Here is a 19,387-nt window from a genome sequence, read left to right on the forward strand (position 1 = left end):
CACGTTAAGGTCCTTCAGTATGTTCTTTAATGTTCCTGAATTGTTTCCTGGTTGCGGTTTTGCTCTGATTTGTGCAAAATTGCTGTAAAAAGCAGACATTTTTTTAAAATCATGGCAAAACTGTAGCTAGGAGACAATACACCACTGAAAGTATAAGTCTGTTTGGGTGGCCACCCAGGAGCTCAGGGCTGCCGTACGAAACAGACCTGTTATAATCCGCTCCTGCCTTGCACATAAACAGGAGTGGACCTGAAAGAAAGCAGCAGTGTTTTTAATATCATACAATAAACCTAACATTAAATTATTCCAATATACAGTATATGCATTTAGATTGATTGCTCTTTACAGAAATACCATATAGGTTGTATCCATAGAACCCATATGTTTAGTCTTCAGTTATATATGAACCTTCAATTCACAGTCAGGTGCTCCTGCATTCATTCACCTCATTGATTTCCTTAGTTAATCTGTTTATCTTTTTTACTTCTTTATGTGTTTTTATCAAAGTTTCATTTGCCATATCTAGGGGTGTAAGTATAATGACAGAATCAAAGTGTCTGCCAGTGACCGATTCCCCCTATAATATAATGGTGCTCAGGGCAAGAAGAAATCTTTTGTCATTTGTATATAATGTTATAGGGCAAGTGAGTTATTATATATTAGATGGGTTTGTTTATCTTTGGAACAATTAAATGAAATTCCTCTGTAAATTGGGCTTTCCATGTTTTACTATTTGTCTGATCTCCTAAACTGTATTTTTAATCATCTTTAAGGGTGCCTTCACACACACCGGATCCACAGCAGATCCGCAGCAGATTTGATGGTGCAGATTTGATGCTGTGTTCAGTTATTTCGATCAAATCTGCTGCGAATCTGCGGATCCACAGCAGAAAATCCACTGCGATTCGGTACGTAAGAAGCTACCCTAAGGGTACTAACCCACTTGCTGGATCCGCAGCGAGTTTCTCACTTCGAATATGCAGCGAGGCTCGCTGCGGATCCTGGCCCTGTTTACTCAATGACAGACAAACTCGCAGATTTGATGCTGTGTTCATTCATTTAGTCAAATCCGCTGCGGATCTGCTGCGGATCCGATGCGATACGATAAGTGTGAAGCTATCCTTAATGTAGTTTTTTCTTCAGTTTGGGGTTTATAGAATTCTCTTCACTGATTTTGGATCAGACAATTGGCATAATATTATTGAATGATACTGATGCTTTCTCCAGTGACTGATGTCTCACGGCTGTTATTACTGAGCATTAAACATTAATTAGGATTACTTTTGCTAATGACACTTGCTTGAGTAGAGAAAAATATTAAAGTGATACTATCACTCCTGTTTGCACGGGTGACAGACAACTAGGCGTGGCTTTTCTGCCAACGAGTCTCCCCTGCCCACCTTGGACTAAAGCCATGCCTCACTGACACTGTCACCTCAGTAGCAACACTCATTAAAAAAGACACACACCACTAATTTTGTGTTTACACGAAGCGATAATTCGCCCAATCGATCGTTTAATGATTTTGAAGCAACAATTTGGTTTTTATAAGCGTTAAGACGAATAAATCGTTAGAAAAATCGTTTGAAAATTCGTAAGAAAAATCGTTATTGCGATCGTTTTTAAGATCGCTTAAGCCCATCTTTTACATAGGGTAAATCGGTGAAAGACTGTTTACACAAAGCGATCTGTGAATTTACAGCAAACGACAAACAACGATTTAAGAACATGTTGAAAGATCAAAATGAATGTTTTCTCGCTCCTCGTTTGATAGTTTGCTGTGTTTACACAGTGCGATTATCGCTCAAATGTGATCATTTATGCGAAAATTCGAACGATAATCGTTCCGTGTAAACGCAGCATAAGAAAGTTAAATCCCCAATGTATAGCAGCTAACCCGGCTGCTGCTGTGGCTATCACTTTAAAACCCATTTATAATTGGAAACATATTGGTACACATTTATTTGCATTGTAGTCCTGAGGCATATTGTGCAGCAATTGCAGCAATCTCACCAGCTTACAGGTTACTTCCTCCTATAGAGCACGACAGCATGAAGGTAATGAGTGTTATGGTCCTTTTACACGGAGCGATAATTCGCCCGATCGCACGATTAACGATTTCGAATGAACAATGTGTTTTTCATAACGATCAGCGTTTAGACGGAACAATATATCGTACGGAAAAATCGTTTTGCAATCGTTTTGCAATCTCTTAAGCCTATCTCACACATAGGTTAAATCGCTGAAAGACTGTTTACACGGAACGATCTGCAAATCTTTTTTCGAGCGACCAACGATGATTTGAGAAAATGTTAAAAGATCAAAATGAACGATTTCTCGCTCGTTGCTTGATCGTTTGCTGCGTTTATACTTAACGATTATCGCTCAAATGCGATCGTTATCATGCAAATTCGAACGATAATCATTCTGTGTAAAACCACCATTAGACTGGGTTCACAACATTTCCAATGCACATGTGAACAGGGAACCTAAACATATGCAATTTTATGCACACATTTACTTTTTATGTTTATATATGTTTCTTTTCCATAAAGTAGAATGCTTTTTCCAAAGGCTTTTCTTCTAAGGGGTTCTCCGGCACCTAAACAATTTTTATATGTTGCTGCCCTTATATAAAACATAACAAACATCTTATTGTTACCACTCTACGCTCCCCAGTTTCCTCCTGCGGTGTCTCTGGGTCCCCCACTGACCATAGCTGCCACTTCCAAGATAAATTCATCTCAGCAGTGACAGCCTGCTCAGCCAATCAATGACTGAGACAAGACAGCTCCGCTGCCAGTGATGCGCACACAAAACCTGAGGACAAGATTGGAGATCTTTTTGTAAGAAATTAGTTATGTTTGTTTTTTTTCGAATCCCCTTTACTGCAAAATCCATACTTTTTCCAATGTATTCTCTTACAGCATGTATCATAACTCCTGACCGGGGGTAGCTATACAGAGCTATACAGACAGCATCTACATATGGTCTAAATATTCTGTGCTACATAAGAAGACCATAAGAAGTCACCACTATTATAAATGACACATGATAGGCAAAGGGCTTCAGGTTCACCCCTAATAGGATCACCGACAAGCACTAAATATAGTTTTTTTGAACCTATAAATCTTATGTAATAAGATGCTCCTCTACTTGCCCATGGGCATCTTAGCTTCCATATTGCCAAGCAGTAGGCATGAACGAATCTAGCAACAGGAGTATGAGTATCCCTGCAAGCTAAGGAGCAGAAGTTGACAGATACTTTTACCATTATACTAGAGATATCTCTCTATGTAATTGCACTTGAATATAATACATAATATTCGTCATTATTGAATTTTCTATGTGAAAGACAAGAATCAACTGTTAAACCTCTCACTTTATATTACTAATATACATCCTAGCTATTTATACACAGCACCAGTTCCTTAGCAACAGCTGTGGAGACTTCTCCAGTCCTCAGTGTAGAGATTTATTTATAAGTATGCAGGTTGTACCAATCAGAAAAAACGGGAAGGCAAAAAAGTGACACAGATTGTTATTCCAATTAAAAAAAAAATACCAGCAACAGCAGCACTTTTTTGGCAAAGGAAAAGCTGATGTTTACAGCCAATGGCAATATCTTTAGGGCTGTTTTAATGGACATCTGAGCCTGAGCTTTGCTGAAGCAGGCTATACAGTCATCAGCTGATCAAAGTACATCTCTAGGAAAACCTTCCCCTTTACACATTCGGGGGTCTTGCATAGACAGCTGCTGCTATATGTCATGTCTTTTATTTTACTGCAGTTAATAGAGGGTTTATTTTAATTAATTTCATAACACTATGGTTATTGCAAAGTCTTTTCATATACTGGTATTTTTGCACAATAAATGATGGAAAGAACCAAACAAGAGGTGATGTACATCCTAAGGGCTAATGAAGGGGATTTGTGCCCCAAAGTGCATAATCTTTGGCCAAATAATCATTTTATTGTTTTCTGTAATTAAGTCAGGACCACTATGGTTGACACACAACCTCCTTTTTCTTGCTTATATCCCTGTTCTCACCGGCTTGGTGATTTGTAGAGATAATTGTGAATGTCAGGATTCACATCTTGAATGTCAAGATTTCAGGATTATTTTAAAATATACCAGTAGATGTTGAAATGAAAAAATTAGAAAAAAGCCACAAATTTTACATAAAAATGTTATTTAAACAATAAATAAATCATTTTCTGATGACACGCAGCGACATCATTACTTTATGGGGGGCTCTGCCATTTACCCAATATGTGTTATAGGAAATACACCAGGAAACCAATCTATAGACATTTTAGTGCCTAAAATACTTTCTCTGTGGTACCTCCCAGTCAATAAACCAAGGGGCACCTTCATGTATTTAAATTAGGCTCCTAAACCATTTGTGCACCATAACACCTAACCTAGGATTTTCCAGTTAAAACTTATTGACAAGCAACTGATCAGTGAAGTTTTGGGGTTTTGGGTCTTATCACCGCCCCCCATAGATCTGATATCTGGGATGGCGAAAACTCATTTTTTATTGACTGTATTTTTAGATGTGGATTGCACCAAGATTTTAGTTTTACCATTTGGGAGATGCCAAATAGGAACCCACACCAGGATTTTATGTGTGGGCAAATTGGTTATTTGGTCTATGTGGAGTAAAAGTGGCCCCCAAGTAAAGATTAATTGTGTTCATTCTCTGCTCAAAAACATTAGAATGATACCTTGTGTGTTATAACCATTAAGCTTTAGTGCCCACTGTGTGTTCTGACACCATCAGGTAGTCTATACAGATTTCTAAAAATAATTTCTACTTTAGGGAGAGCACTAAGTTCCTGACCCTTTCAAGGCCCAAACCCAAACTCGTGACACCCATTAGTAAGTTTATTAATAAACATTTAGGAGAAACCCTACAATTGTCATTACATGAAAAATAGACTTTTTTCAATTCTCGTTGAATTTGAAACAAAGACATAAATATAACCTGTCTTAAACAACACATGGTTAGATCTTTAGTGTTAACAACTATCTAGGTGACATTTCAGACTCTAAAGGAGCAAATCATTTCTACTAGATTAGACATTGCATTGCCTAGTAAGAGCTAAAATTATCAGTCAGTGAGTCAACATAAAATACCCACTTATCATTTCATGTTTGAATGTACAATTTTACAGAAAATGCTAAATGTTTCATTTGTGAATTTATTTCCAGATAGATTTTACTTGTGACACAACCATTCTTCTCTGCTTTTATTCATGGAGTGGTAGACACATTTCGATTACAGATTTAAATTTAAAAAATAAATACTTCATGTCACATGATGTCCGTTGGAAAATATTTGCGGTTAAACTGGAATTTTGTTATCTCACACGGCTTATATTTGACCTGAGCACTATAGCATTAAATTAATTGCATATGTCTTTACATGTTCTTGGTATTAGAACTTACATTTTGCGTTGAGTTTATTACAGTCAGTTGGGGTTTTCCTGTATACAAAATACAGAACGTGAACACAATTCTGGGGAAGTAAATGGTTACTAAATGTTAGGACTGAGCAAAGAGTTCTTAGATTTGTAAAGGCAAACTAACCCTAGCTGAAAAAAGAGGACTCAGTGACAAAAAGTAACTTTGAAGAAGCACTCTCTCCAAACTGTTTTATCTGCTCTCCGGCTTCAGGCAACCCGTATACTCACCTATGAGGATCGTTTTCTCACGTTACGGCTTCATTATGGTGCAACAATGCCACTCAAATCCCACTGGTGCCTACGTTACCTCTTCTTCTGGCTGTCCTACATATTTAGAGGTCAGAAGTCAAAGTTTTTTATGCATCTCTATGAGAGCACTTTTATAGAGATGCATTGAAGACTTACAGCCTTCAAAATCACTGGGGAATCCAGAGGGTCCGAAGAGCTGTCACATCAGTAATCAGCATGGGTGAGTAAATGTTCCAGTCGGGAGCTGGGGAGCAGATAATACATTTTGGGTAAGTTCTTTAAATATGTTAACGGGCTAAAAAAGGTCCAAGAGGGAAGTGTTTGTTATTAAAAAAATATATATATATAATAATAATAAACAGAAGAACAAGGCGCATTCTGAAGTTATTTGGAGGGAAAATCAGAAACAACAAAAAAAAAATACTTTACTGAAAAGAGTAGTAGATGCTTAGAACAAACTTCCAGCAGATGTGGTAGATAATTATACAATAACTGAATGTAAACATGCCTGGAATAAACATATATCTGTTCTAACATGAGAAAGGAAAAATATGGTCAGTTCTTCCTGCATTATAATATGATGTTGATAGATTAGACAGCATTGTCTTAATGACAGGTTTACTTTATTTGCACATAGTATATGATATATTCTACACCACACTGCAAAGTCAGTGATATTTAAAGGGAATCTTTCGGCACCCGGGCCATACCTGAGGTGCTGACAGTGTGCTGTAGCTGGCAGTCCCCTTGTGAGCATGGTACCTTTTGGTAATTTGTCTGTGGAGTGGATTATGCACAATCTCGGGTCTCCTATTGTAATGAAGAGTCAAAGAGGAGTTGTGCTTCGCCGTTTGTGCCACACTCTGGAACACCTCACCACTCCTTCTTCCTTCCTCTCTTTCATGAATAATCAATGCTGCCCAGCCTCCTGCTTGCTCAGTCACTCTGCAATCAGGGACACTGGCTGACAGCTGAGCGAGCAGGAGGCTGGACAGCATTAAGTCATAACTCCTCTTTGACTCACTAGGGGCCTACCAACTACAGCACTCTGTCAGCACCCCAGATAGGGCCTGGGTGCTGACAGATTCCCTTTAAATGAAAGGTAATCAGTTATAAACTACTATGGTAAGTACCCCTACCCCCAGAGCTGAGCTATATGGTCCACAGCAACTGTCACAATTTAACCAACAGACAGAAGGACTAATAGCAGGATGGCCCCAGTTATGCATAATAACATGTAGCAGTGCATTACATAACTGTTGTTCTGAATTTGGAACCATGTCAGATTTTAGACTTCCTTAAAGGGTTTGTCTGGCTTAGTCCTCATTTATGATTTATAATAACTTTTTCAGCAGTGGGGGTCTATGCATAGTGTTGTAACAGAAGGATATTGTATTCTGTCTAATTATCAGCTACATTTGTTGGACTACATTATGCTCTGGTATGTTACTTTATTGAAGACATGAATGACAAAACTCAGATCTGTAACTCTGCAGTGCAACATTTGTTTCAGTCAGACATCACCAAGCAAATGTTAATGATGCATAGGGTTTTGAAGTACAGTTTTTCTTGTTGAAAGGCAAAGCAAATCTTATCAATATACATCCCCAGTGGCTGCATGCATGAAAGCCTTCTGTCCTGATTAATAACAATGCCGCTGTCTGCACATGATTTCCAGAGAAATATGTACATTTGTAATCATGAGAGGATCACAGTAAACATTTTCTTCTAATCATAGTACCGGAATGCTGGGTGGTCTTAATTCTATCTAATAAGAAAATTATACAAAAGTTTTGAGGACAAAGCTGTCTACAGTTGTTGAATCAGTATTTAAATCAATGTATTCAAATAGTTCACGCATCACTTTGCCAGACTTGCTATTAGCTGAAAGCTTCTAATGAGTCCACAATGTCTCCCTGTCTGAATAAGTTGAGGTAAGATTGCCAAGTGATCAACTTTGAAATCATATAAGGAGGGTAAGGGCCCCATAACACTAAATGATTATGAGCCATACTTGGGCGATTACCAGTCATTCCAGCTGATAATTGTTTAGTGTAATAGGTTATGTTAAAAGGCAGCGATCAGATGACATGCACAATGTTGGCTGATGTTTTAAAAAAAAAAAGGTCACGATAGCGTCGGCCTGCTGGTCGTTGCTCCATGTAATAGGAGTGTCAGCAGCAGACTGCTGCTCCCTTCTATGAGAATTATCATAAATTTGAACACTATAACAAAGTTTCACATGATGATCGTCCTGTGTAATAGGGCCCTAAAGCTTATATTCCCCCTCCCCTCTTATAGAAAAGACTACCTACTGTGGATGCCCCACTTTTAGAAAATGTTTTTTGTATTATATTATCACTGCTATGTATATATACAATACGTGATGTGCATATTGTCAAGTATTGTTTTGTTGTGTGTCCTTGCACTACACCTTGTAGTCCATTATATAGGTGGCAAACCATGGTAAACAGAGGCACTGCCATGAGTAGCTGGGCATTAGGATTGATTAATTCCTGACTGCCAGTTGGCAGAAGGAGGTGCCTTATAGGCTCTTATAGGTTCTAATGGAGCTTGCTGTTGGTCTAAGAAGAAGCAGAGCTTGCAGTCAATGGATTGTGGACAATCGGCTGTCATGTGGCCTGTAAAGTGGCCTTTGGGTTCCACTCCTGAAACCAGTGGGCTGGTTGAAGCTAGAGGAAGACGTTAGCCTAAGGGGCTATTGGACATTAGACAAGTAGATGAGAATCATCCCACTTCAGCTGTATTTGCAGTGGCTACTGTGACCCTGTTTAACTATTAAGGCACTGAAGAAATTCAAATTATCTGTAAAAAGGAAACCTCAGTCCAATAGGGCCCTATTACACAGGACGATTATCATGTGAAAAATAGTTATATAGTTTGAATTTAAACAATAATCGTTCTCTGTAATTGCAGGCAACAATTAAAAAATTGTTTGTGTTGTTGAAATTTATCCTTAATCGTTTGCTAATTGTTCGTTAATTATTCGCTCTAATTCCACATTTGTTCGTTCAAGTTCTGCATTTTTTCACTAATCAGTCAGTGTAATTGCACACTGTTTATTGTTTTGCTGGGATCAGATGGAGAAAAAGATCGCAGTAATGATCGTAATAGCGATCGTAACTAACGACTCGTTCTGTGTAATATGATGAACGATTTCAGGTTAACGATAAACAACGATCGTCCGTTACGATCATTATGATAGCGATCGTTTATCATCAGTTGATATTTATTAAAAATTCATTTGTGTAATAGGACCCATAGTCTCCTATCTGATACTTTGTGGGAATATTTGATGACTGTTTTACCTATTGTGCTCTTGTAATAATTTAGTATGACAAGGACTTCATACATATGACCTAATACACTGTGTTAATACTATTGCAGAGCCTAAAGGGTCAATAAATCAATTGGTATTCTTTAAGGCTCTAAATTATGTGCTGCCCCGTTAGGCCTAGGACTAGGTGTAACCCATTCTGTAAGGTTTCTTTTTTATATTTCAGAGATTTCAGAGTGTATCTTTAAATATTGATAATTATATTGTGCTGCTAAAGTTCCCCCCCCTTAGATGTCAGCTTTCCTGACACATCTGGTTTAGTAAATACTTGTATACTCCATCATGAAAATGTATGATTACATTGACAAGTGGACATTAACTTCCCCGTTTCAGTAGGGTTTGTCCCTTCGCAGGCTGACACTGTCAGAACTGATTGAACATTGTCAGAATGTGAAGGGACAAGCACAACTGACAAGGGGAATAGTAACACTTGTTTTCAATTTCTTCCTACAGTTCCAGGAGACAGAAGAGAGTGACAGCATAACACTAAGTTCTATGAGCAGATGTTCCAGAACTGCTTCATGGGGAATACACAAGTATTACTGCAACAGTGAGAAGAGCTGACAGGTCCTCTTCAAAGAGCAGATACATGTACTGTTTTTAAACCATAGCCAATTTTTTTTGTTAATAATTCTTACTAGAAAAATGTAGAAAAAATGTAGGAAAACATAAAGAAAAACATGCTAAATAAAACTTCTGTGCTCAGCTTAGTAAATCTTAAAATGTTATAGGAAAAAAGGGGTACTCTGGGCAAACTTTAAAAAAATAGGGTGGAGGGTGGTGGGAACAGAACAGTCAAGTTGTATTTGCGCATCCTGATGACCCCATGGGGCAGTGCAAAAGAAATCTTCTACAAACGGAAAATACAATGGCTGCTTATTCCCTACATAAAATTAAAGAGTTAGTCAAAACAAGAATATATGTAGCAAAGGTTATTTAATTACTGGATATTAATGAATGCAACTCCCCTGTCCTGTTTTGCTCATTTAAAAAGGATGTACCACCAGGTACGTGCTCTTTAACCTGACACAGGGATAGAACGGCACTGTGACGGGGAAGCCGTTGCCGTGGTCTGTTAATCGAATCGCGGCCCGGTTCCCCCGTATGGCGCCGTTCTTTCCACGGTTATCGGACGGTGCTCAAGCACTGGAGGTAGGCCGGCCCGCCCCCAGTGGGAGGGAATTCCCTCCCCTCTATGAGGGGAGGGAATTTCCTCCCACTGGGGGCGGCCTGGCCTACCTCCAGTGCTTGAGCACCGGAGGTGCTTGAGCACCGGACGGTAACCTTGGAAAGAGCGGTGCCGTAAGGGGGAACCGGCACGCGGTTCGAAAAACGGACCGTGGCACCGGCTTCCCCGTCATGGCGCCGTTCTATCCCTGTGTCAGGTTAAAGAGGACGTACCTGGTGGTACATCCTCTTTAAGTTCATCCTGTGTCATTGCGACCCCACAGGAACTACCTGCACAGTCACTCAGTGACTGCAAAGGTGTTTTGTCTCAGTTACTGATTGGCTGTGTGGGCATTACTGAGCAGGGCCATGATATTGCAGGGATGGGAGATACAGGAGAACAGCCGGTGACCATGAGTAGCAGTGCTGCAGCTGTGGGTGCACCAGTACGGGTAAGTATACTGTAACTTGATTTTTATATTTCCACCCGTTTTTTTAAGGTTTCCCAGCTACCCCTTTAAAGTGATTATATTTTACACTTGGAAATCAGATTTTGACACTTTTGTGTAACTGCCATTTTAATATTGGATTCAATTCAAAATGAATTTAAATAAGCAAAATAGAATGGGGAAGTTGCATTCCTTAATATCCAGTAATTAAATAACCTTTCCTACATTGATTCTTGTTTTGACTAACCCTTTAATTTCATATAAGGAATAAGCAGCCATTGTATTTTCTGTTTGCTGAAGGAATTGCTTGTATTCAATAGATCAGTAAGTGTTCTAGATACGCCTCCTGCTTCCATCAATTCCCGAGGAACAAGTCAAGTCTTAATTATAGTCACCAGAGAGATTGTCAAAGGAAATAAAGAGACTTTCAAAATGTTCTGTGAGGCAAAAGTCTTCAAAGTTTAACATATTAAATCACTGACAAGATGTGTAGAACATTCTCCCCTCTAAAATGTAATTAAAACTTCTAATATTACTCCGTTTAGATTCTACTCCTACACACAATGAGCCAGAAAAGGAGAAAATTACAGCTTTTAATGTAAAATACAGCAATTGTTACTTTCTAAAGGTTACACTATCATTTCTAGCCTTTGTATTGTTTGCTGGGAGGGAAAATGCTATACAAATTGGTTCGTACAGTATATTTCTATAACCAACTTTTGGCATGTAATATTCAGCTACATAAATTTTGGCAGGGCCTTTTGTTTTGACCTCAATCATGTCTAGTCTATCTGATATTATACAATATGACCATGACAAAATCTGACACTAGTGAAAGTTGTTTTATCCTTTATTTTATTTGTCACCTTCATTTGTGTTCTATTATAAAACTAGTAACAATAAATGTAGTTTACAGTGTTGCTACTAAGTAACCTTACCGATGCTATAGCAGTAAAAATGTTACCTGGTGCTAGATCTGGGGAGTACGCTTCACAGCTTATGACAAGAGCGAGAATTATTATTTTTTTTTTTCACAACATTGGCCTTTTTCTCATCACCTTTGCCCTCAGCTCTTCATACCCTTGTTTGTAGCAATGCTAATTCACTATAGGACCTTCTGGGACCTACTCTTCCAGTGCCACATCATTGACATCAAAGAAAGAAACAACCTAGCTTTGAATTTGGACTTGCTTTGATGTTCTTCCTTCAACTTTGTGTTGGTGTTTTTCAATGCATCGTCTGATGTTTGGTCTCAGGATTGTACTTAAAGATTTCGTTACATCAGAGATAGTTTCCCAGATTTTGAAAGAAATGGCCATAATTTCCACAAAAAAATCTTACATGATTCGTGCCAATATTATCATGACTCTTTTTTTGGTGGATCTGACAAAGGCGAAGTTCCCTTTGTAAGATGAGCATGGCTTTGGGAAGAGGGACATGGCCTAAATGTGTCGAAATTGCAGTGCCCAATTGCATTTAACCTCTTAACTCTTTCACGACCAATGAACACTTGAAAGTGCACCAGCCTTACCTCCCTCCCTTCCCCTCCAGGATCTGTAGCCAGGAAACAAAAAGCCTGAGGCTTCCAGTATCCATGGCTACCATCAGTTGGTTACCAGACAACGGTTAGTTACTAGACAGAGAATTATCCCTCTGTAGAGGGAGAATTCTCTGTGTGTGGCCCTATAGATGCTGCGGTCGTCAGCAACTACAGTGCTGACAGTTGCAGTGGGTCCCCCGCTATCACTGACAGAAGGGATCTGCTGAAGATTCTGTGTCATCCTGGATCGTAAATTAACCCCTTCGCGTCAGTAACATGTATATATACGTTCCTACTGCACATACCCCGTGCAGTAGGAATGTATATATACGTTCCTGTAGCTGACGGGGTTATTGATGAGAGCGGGAGCGCTTCAGGGATAGCGATCCCACTCTCATCTGTGTCCGGGGCTGCAGGTAATGAGAGTCAGCTCATTAACCCCTTAAACGCTGCGATCTACAGTGATCAGAGTTTAAGGTACAGTATTTTCCTGCATATAAGACTTCTTTTTAACCCAGGGAAATCTTCTCAAAAGTCAGGGGTCGTCTTATACTCCAGGTGTGGTCTTATAGGGTGGGTGCTGAAAAACTTCCGACTGGAGAATCTGCGTTCGCCATAGACGGTGGGGAGAGCTCAAAAATTGCAGCATCGCTGCCGTATGAAGGGCAGAGCAAACTGCAAGCTTCTGAGGTATGGAAAAAAGAGATACGGCAGAGTGACGCTGTGCCCAGAAAAACACACATCTTTCCCCCGTCTGGCCGCCCTTGTATCCTACCTGTATTATTGTACTACCTTCTCTGCCTCTCAGATCTCGCTGCTGTTTGATTTTTTTTTATTAATTTAAATTTGGTGTGCGTTGGAAAAGGGATAGTCTTATACGGCGATTATATCCCAAACTCTATATTTTAACTGGAAAAGTTGGGGGTCGTCTTATACACCTAAGTTATCTTATACGCCGGAAAAAACGGTACTCAGTGACAGATCAAGCATCTGTCACTGAGTGATCGGGACCCCTGCAGCCGTTCATATGCCGACAGGCGGGGGTAAGCTCCTTACCTCTGTCCTGTCGGATCTGCGATCTATGTATAGAGTCTGCTCTCAGGCAGGCTCTATACATAGATCGCCAATAACACTGATCTATGCTATGCTATGGCATAGCATAGATCAGTATATGCAATCTAATGATTGCATATATTACAGTGTTAAAAGTGTTTAAAAAAAAGTGTAATAAAAAAGCTTTTAAAAGTATTAAAAAAAAACCATATAAACCCCCTCCCAAAAAAGGGGGCCCATTATAAAAATGTAAATATAAAAAAATAAATATATAACATATCATAGCATGCGGAATTGTCCGATCTATTAAAATATAACATTATTGTTACCGCAAGGTGAACGGCATTTTATTAAAGAGCAATCAAAATTTTTCTGCTACACCAATATGAAATGAATAAAACTAGAGATCATAACGCAAAAAATGACACCCCAACCAGCCCAGTAGGTAGAAAAATAAAAGCGCTTTGGCTCTTAGAAGGCGGGGAGGAACATTGCGTTAATTTGACCCAGCCTTTTGTGCATCAAAAGGCTCTGTCTTGAAGGGGTTAACGTCGCTGCAGAGATGTTAATTTACATTGCAGCAGCGAGAGGGGGTTAATGACCGCTTATACGTCTGTGTAAAGAATACAGCACAGTACTTATCCATTGGTTTCCAGATGTCACAATCTCCAGTGCTGATAAGTACACATGTTAAGGCCCTAGGCCTGCCATGGATGCCTAAGTATCCAGCCATGTCTGCAACTAATAGGTGGGATAGCTCGATGTCAGACCCCCACCACCACCACCAATCTGATATTCATCGATCCACAATCAGAAATAAGAGGGCAGATTATCTGCCAAAGATTTGAAGCCAAAGTCAAGAACTGATTTGAAAAGGTAAGAGACCTCAGGCTTTCCTTTATGACCTGATCTCTGTTTATAGTCTGTTTCTGGCTTTGGCTTCAAATCTTTAGCAGATAATCTGTTAGATAATCTTTCTGTATAAATGAACCCTTAGCAGCTAATTGTGTGTTTACACAGAGAGATTTATCTGACAGATTTTTGAAGCCAAAGCCAGGAATGGATTTGAGAAGAGGAGAAATCTCAATCTTTCCTTTATCACCTGTTCCCTTTTTATAGTCTATTCCCGGCTTTGGCTTCAAAATCTGTCAAATAAATCTCTGTCTAAAGGCACCATAAGGGTATGCTTGTGGTGTCCCACCACGGGTGTTTCTAGTGTATACACCCTTTGCAAAAGTCTGTACTCTAAGTAAAAGTTGTGATGCAGTCGTACCTAAATTTTGCCACTAGATGTCGCTAGTATGTATATTGTATTGTATGCTTAAGGATTGCACAGCTGTAGTACTCAAGTGGTTATTGTTGTTTGTGATTTGTGCACCAGTGAGAGCTCTTTCCTCTTCTCTACCTATCTCTTTTCTCCTTCTCTCTTCACTCTTTTCTCACCCACTCACAGCAGGTATTACATGGGGAGAGGAAGTGTTAGCGTGTCTCAGTCTGGTTCCTGTACAGGGAGGGCGCAAGCCAGAACGGTCCCTACAGCAGTCACGTTGGGCCCTGGCTAATGCCAGGTTCCGTGTTAGAAGACAAGTCTAGTGAACAGACACACATGGCTAACAAGGACACTCTTTTCTTGAAAGCAGCACACTATGCAGTGCTAAACACTCTCAGAGAGGACAAATAAGTAAGAACAAGTCTAAAGGTGCAGGACAGTAACCTGAAGAATGAGGAACTTATCCGGATAGAGCAAAGTTGCTAGAAGCCTACGTACTCTATCTCGCAGCAATGGTGTAACCGGGAAACCTTTGCCACTATGCTTAACCCAGGTAACCAGGTCTGGGGCTTCTGTCACCCTCTAGGATGGGTCACTCGACACTGGTGGGCAATAGGTGGTGTAAAAACCAAAGTAGTCAAAACACAAGCACAAGTATTCTCTCTACTCTCAAGTATTCTACTTATTCTACTTCTAAAGTTCCGGCAGAGCACAGTACTAAATTGGGTTGGGACTCTCTCCACATCCTTCTCTCTACTTCTCTGAACTTACTCTACTTCTCAGCATGCAACCAAGCCAGTACGGCTATTCTACCTCTCAAGCGTTCAGCACAAGTCTTGTCAGTCAAGTACAAAGTATATTGTCAAGTATATTACTGTATCAAGTATTCCTAAAGTAAAAGAGAGTTTATTTATGGTAATGGGTGATTATTGCTTAAGCACCTACACAGTAATAGCACCTTCCTTGGGTCATCTCCCCTTTCTGTGGGTGGCGTTACTGATAGTCCGGGTGGGTGACAACTCTACTCTGGACCACCCTGATAAGCGCCCAAGTGACCCTCTCACAGCCCGGCAGGTCACCGACCACAGGGGAAAGGGTGTAGCCAGTCTCCCTAAAATAAAAGCAGGTGTGCCACCATACCTGTGTACCCAACTGGAACTGGCGTCACAACAACCTAACATCTGGATGAGCTATATCCCGACCATCCACTACTGTAGTGGAGTCACACTTCACCATCTAGCAAGTGACCGGTCGAACCTCAGAGTGGTGTAGCACCACATGTTCACACTGAGTAAATCAGTCCGAATTCCGTGGCGGAAAGTTCTGCCACAGAATTCTGCATGATATACTTAGTGTGAACATACCCTAAAGAAAAAAAAAAAAAAGTTACATTTCAGGTTTCCACAATTCTTGCAGATTATTGTTAACTATTGCAAATGGCCAATGATTTAAAAAGATTAGGTTAAAAAAAAAAGTTGTGGTGTTCTGCCACCTGTTCTTTCTTTGAGGAGTCGCTTTGGACTTAGGGGTCTGTCATCATCTCTGTGACTGGGTACTAAATAGGGATTGATGTAAGGGAAGCTATGCCCTGATGACAGGGATGTCTGGACCATGAGACAGATGTAGATGGTTGTTGTTATTAAAAGAAACCTCTGTTACTGAATCTTTCTAACCCCTTAACCCTTTTATGGCCCTAGGTCTTTGATGCATGGTATCATATTGGTGTAAAAGAAAATTTTAACTGCTTTTTATAAAAAATTTTTTTTGATATAATATTTTAAGAATCAGCAATCCTGGCCGTTTCTTCCCTCTTTTATTATGGCTGTTCACCGTACGGGAACAACACCACACTCGCTATAGATCACAACGTTTAAGGGGTTAATGACAGGCAGCTGTGTGATTGTTACTGAGCTGTTTGGGGTCTCTTTTCTTGCTGGCACCTTCTCATTGATTCCATTTTGGTTTAGATGGAACTTTTTGACTGATTTTTGCTTTTTGTTTCTTAGATGAAGGGTGACCAAAAAGTGTTAATTCTGGTATTAAGTATTTTTTTTATTTAACCCCTAGCCGCACCAGTCAGTTATTGTACGGCCTGGCAGGAGGTTACCTTCCGCAACAGGATGTACAATAACTGACCGGCTCCCGATGCTCACTGTTTACATAAACAATGACCGGGAGCTGCAACTAAACTGTCAGCTGATATCTGACAGTTAAGTCAAGCTGTTCCTGGACCCCCAGCAGGAGTCCAGGAAAGGTGATCACCGGCATCAGTGTGAATTGGTAATGATCCACTGATGCCAGGGCAGACATCAGTAAACCCCCAGAAAGGCACCCAACCGATCGGCACCCCCCCCCCCTTCCCAGACGAACGGCACCCCCCATGCTGCTAGCCTCTGGTGGCATTCCCTCTTGGAGATCGGCTACCAGGGTGGACAAGACCCTTGTTCTCCTCTATGCTCATGGATTGTAAGCTCATGTGCTGGGATGAGGATTTCTCTGCAGAGCTCACTGGCTGCGGGACCTGCGGAGAGCCAGATGGAAGAGGAGCAGCTGGGGCCCCAGGAGGAGAAGCAGAGGGACAAGCCACCCCCCATTCAGTGTGCAGCTCCTTCTGGGATAAGCATCACCCTCCACTCCCAGTGCAAGAGCTCCAGCATCAGCCATAACCCCCAGTGCAAGAAAAGTTAGGTGATGGCATCATTGTATCCCACTCCAGATCCCATAGGGTAGGCATCCTGTAAATGGTCACAGGACTAGCCCTGCCAGGGAAGTCCCTGCTCAGCATCCTGTTTAGATACTTTGTACCAATACTGTTACTTATCTGTTGCTTTTTTTAGCCTACTTACTGAAAGTTTTTTAATACCTGTATTATTCCATCATATTTAAAGTGCTTTCAGGTCAATATATGTGTAGATATACCTGCTGTGTGCAGTTATATATGAGGATCTGATGGAGGGGCAAGTCTTCCCCTGAATTGTTTTGTCCTCTAATAAAGTTCTGCCTTCCATAAATTGCTTCCAGCATGTATCCATGTACCATTGTATCCAGCACGGCAAATGTATCTAGTTGTACAGACATATGAGGTAAGGGATTATGTTTCTCCAGAATAAGGAAAATTTGCTGTCAAGGAGTCTGTGAAAGGTGGGTGACAAGCTTAATAGTAGCTGCACTAAAGTTATTTTTAAAGGGGAACTATCAGCAGGTTAGACAAATCTAACAAGCTGATAGCCCCTTATAGGGCCCAGGACGTTGAGAGGGAAGGTATATCTCTTACCTTCCTCCTTAGCATCAGTCCTGCGCTGTGAGTTGGAGTTATCTTCGCTCCGATGCACTGTTAGGAGCACTACTGCATCATCCAGTCCGGCCGGCCCGCTCCATTGATTATCCCGGTTGGTATAGGGGGCTATACACAGGTTAGATTAGTCTAACCTGCTGATAGTTCCCCTTTAAGGTCCCAACAGGGGTAAATTCAGCGTCTGTTAGTGTCAATCAGCGTCCATTAGTAAGCGTCAGTCAGTGTCTGTTAGTAAGCGCCAGTGTCCGTTGGTGTTTTATCAACTTCTAAGTGTGAAAAAAATGTGATTTTTAATTTTCATGGCCCATTTTGCAAAAAACTGTGAAAAAACTGTAGGGTACAAATGCTCATTGTACCCTTATTACATTCCTTAACCCCTTTGGGACCAGGCTAATTTTCGTTTTTGCATTTTCGTTTTTTCCTCCTTGTGCTTAAAAGGCCATAGCACTTGCATTTTTACACCTACAGACCCACATGAGCCCTTATTTTTTGCGTCACTAATTGTACGTTGCAATGACAGGCTGAATTTTTGCATAAAGTACACTACGAAACCAGGAAAAAATTCAAAGTGGGGTGAAATTGAACAAAAAAACCACGTTTTTTTTATTTAGGATTTTTTGTTTTTACGCAATTCGCCCTGGGGTAAAACTGACCTGTTATGTATGTTCCTCAAGTCGTTACGATTACAAGGATATATAACATGTAGAACTTTTCTTTTATCTGATGGCCTGTAAAAAATTCAAACTATTGCTAACAAATATATGTTCCTTAAAATTGCTCCATTCCCAGGCTTGTAGCGCTTTTATCCTTTGGTCTATGCGGCTGTATGAGGTGTCATTTTTTGCGCCATGATGTGTTCTTTCTATCGCTACCTTGACTTTTTGATCACTTTTTATTACATTTTTTTCTGGATTTGATGCGACCAAAAATGCACAATTTTGCACTTTGGGATTTTTTGGCACTTTACCGTGCGAGATCAGGAATGTGATTAATTAATAGTTCGGGCGATTACGCACGCGCGATAGCAAACATGTTTATTTATTTATTTACTTTTATTCATAACATGGGGAAAGGGGGGTGATTCAAACTTTTATTAGGGGAGGGGGCTTTTTACTAATAACAACACTTGTTGTTTGTCCGCAACCCACCCCGTTAACCCCCTGCCGCCTGGACACTATACATTACCCCCACTCCTGCTTGCTTTGGGGCTCCCGGTGTTTGCACGTCCCGCTCGGCCAATCAGTGCGCTGCAGCGGGGCAGCGCACTGATTGGCCGGGCGGGACGTGCCAGGAACCGCTGAAGCAAGCAGGAGCGGGGACCCGGTAATGTATAGTGTCCAGCTGGCAAGGGGTTAACGGGGCGGGCTGTGGACAAACTCGCAGCAGGGATGTATATCCCTGCTGCAAGTTTGTCTGGCATTGAAAGTATAGGGCTGAGATCCGCAGCGAGTTTTGCTGCAAATACGCAGCGAGGGGACTCGCTGCGGATCCGGCAAGTGGGTTTGTACTCTTATACTGAGGTAAAGTCTCCTCT

General features: G+C 40.6%; 1 protein-coding gene across 1 annotated transcript in view; it reads right to left on the minus strand.

The window, feature by feature from the left end:
* Positions 1–19,387, minus strand: part of KCNAB1 (potassium voltage-gated channel subfamily A regulatory beta subunit 1) — a 214,543-nt gene that overhangs the window by 171,592 nt on the left and 23,564 nt on the right. The gene's annotated exons all lie outside the window — the stretch shown is intronic.

The sequence above is a fragment of the Dendropsophus ebraccatus genome, chromosome 6 (assembly GCF_027789765.1).
Source record: "Dendropsophus ebraccatus isolate aDenEbr1 chromosome 6, aDenEbr1.pat, whole genome shotgun sequence".
Classification (NCBI taxonomy): domain Eukaryota; kingdom Metazoa; phylum Chordata; class Amphibia; order Anura; family Hylidae; genus Dendropsophus; species Dendropsophus ebraccatus.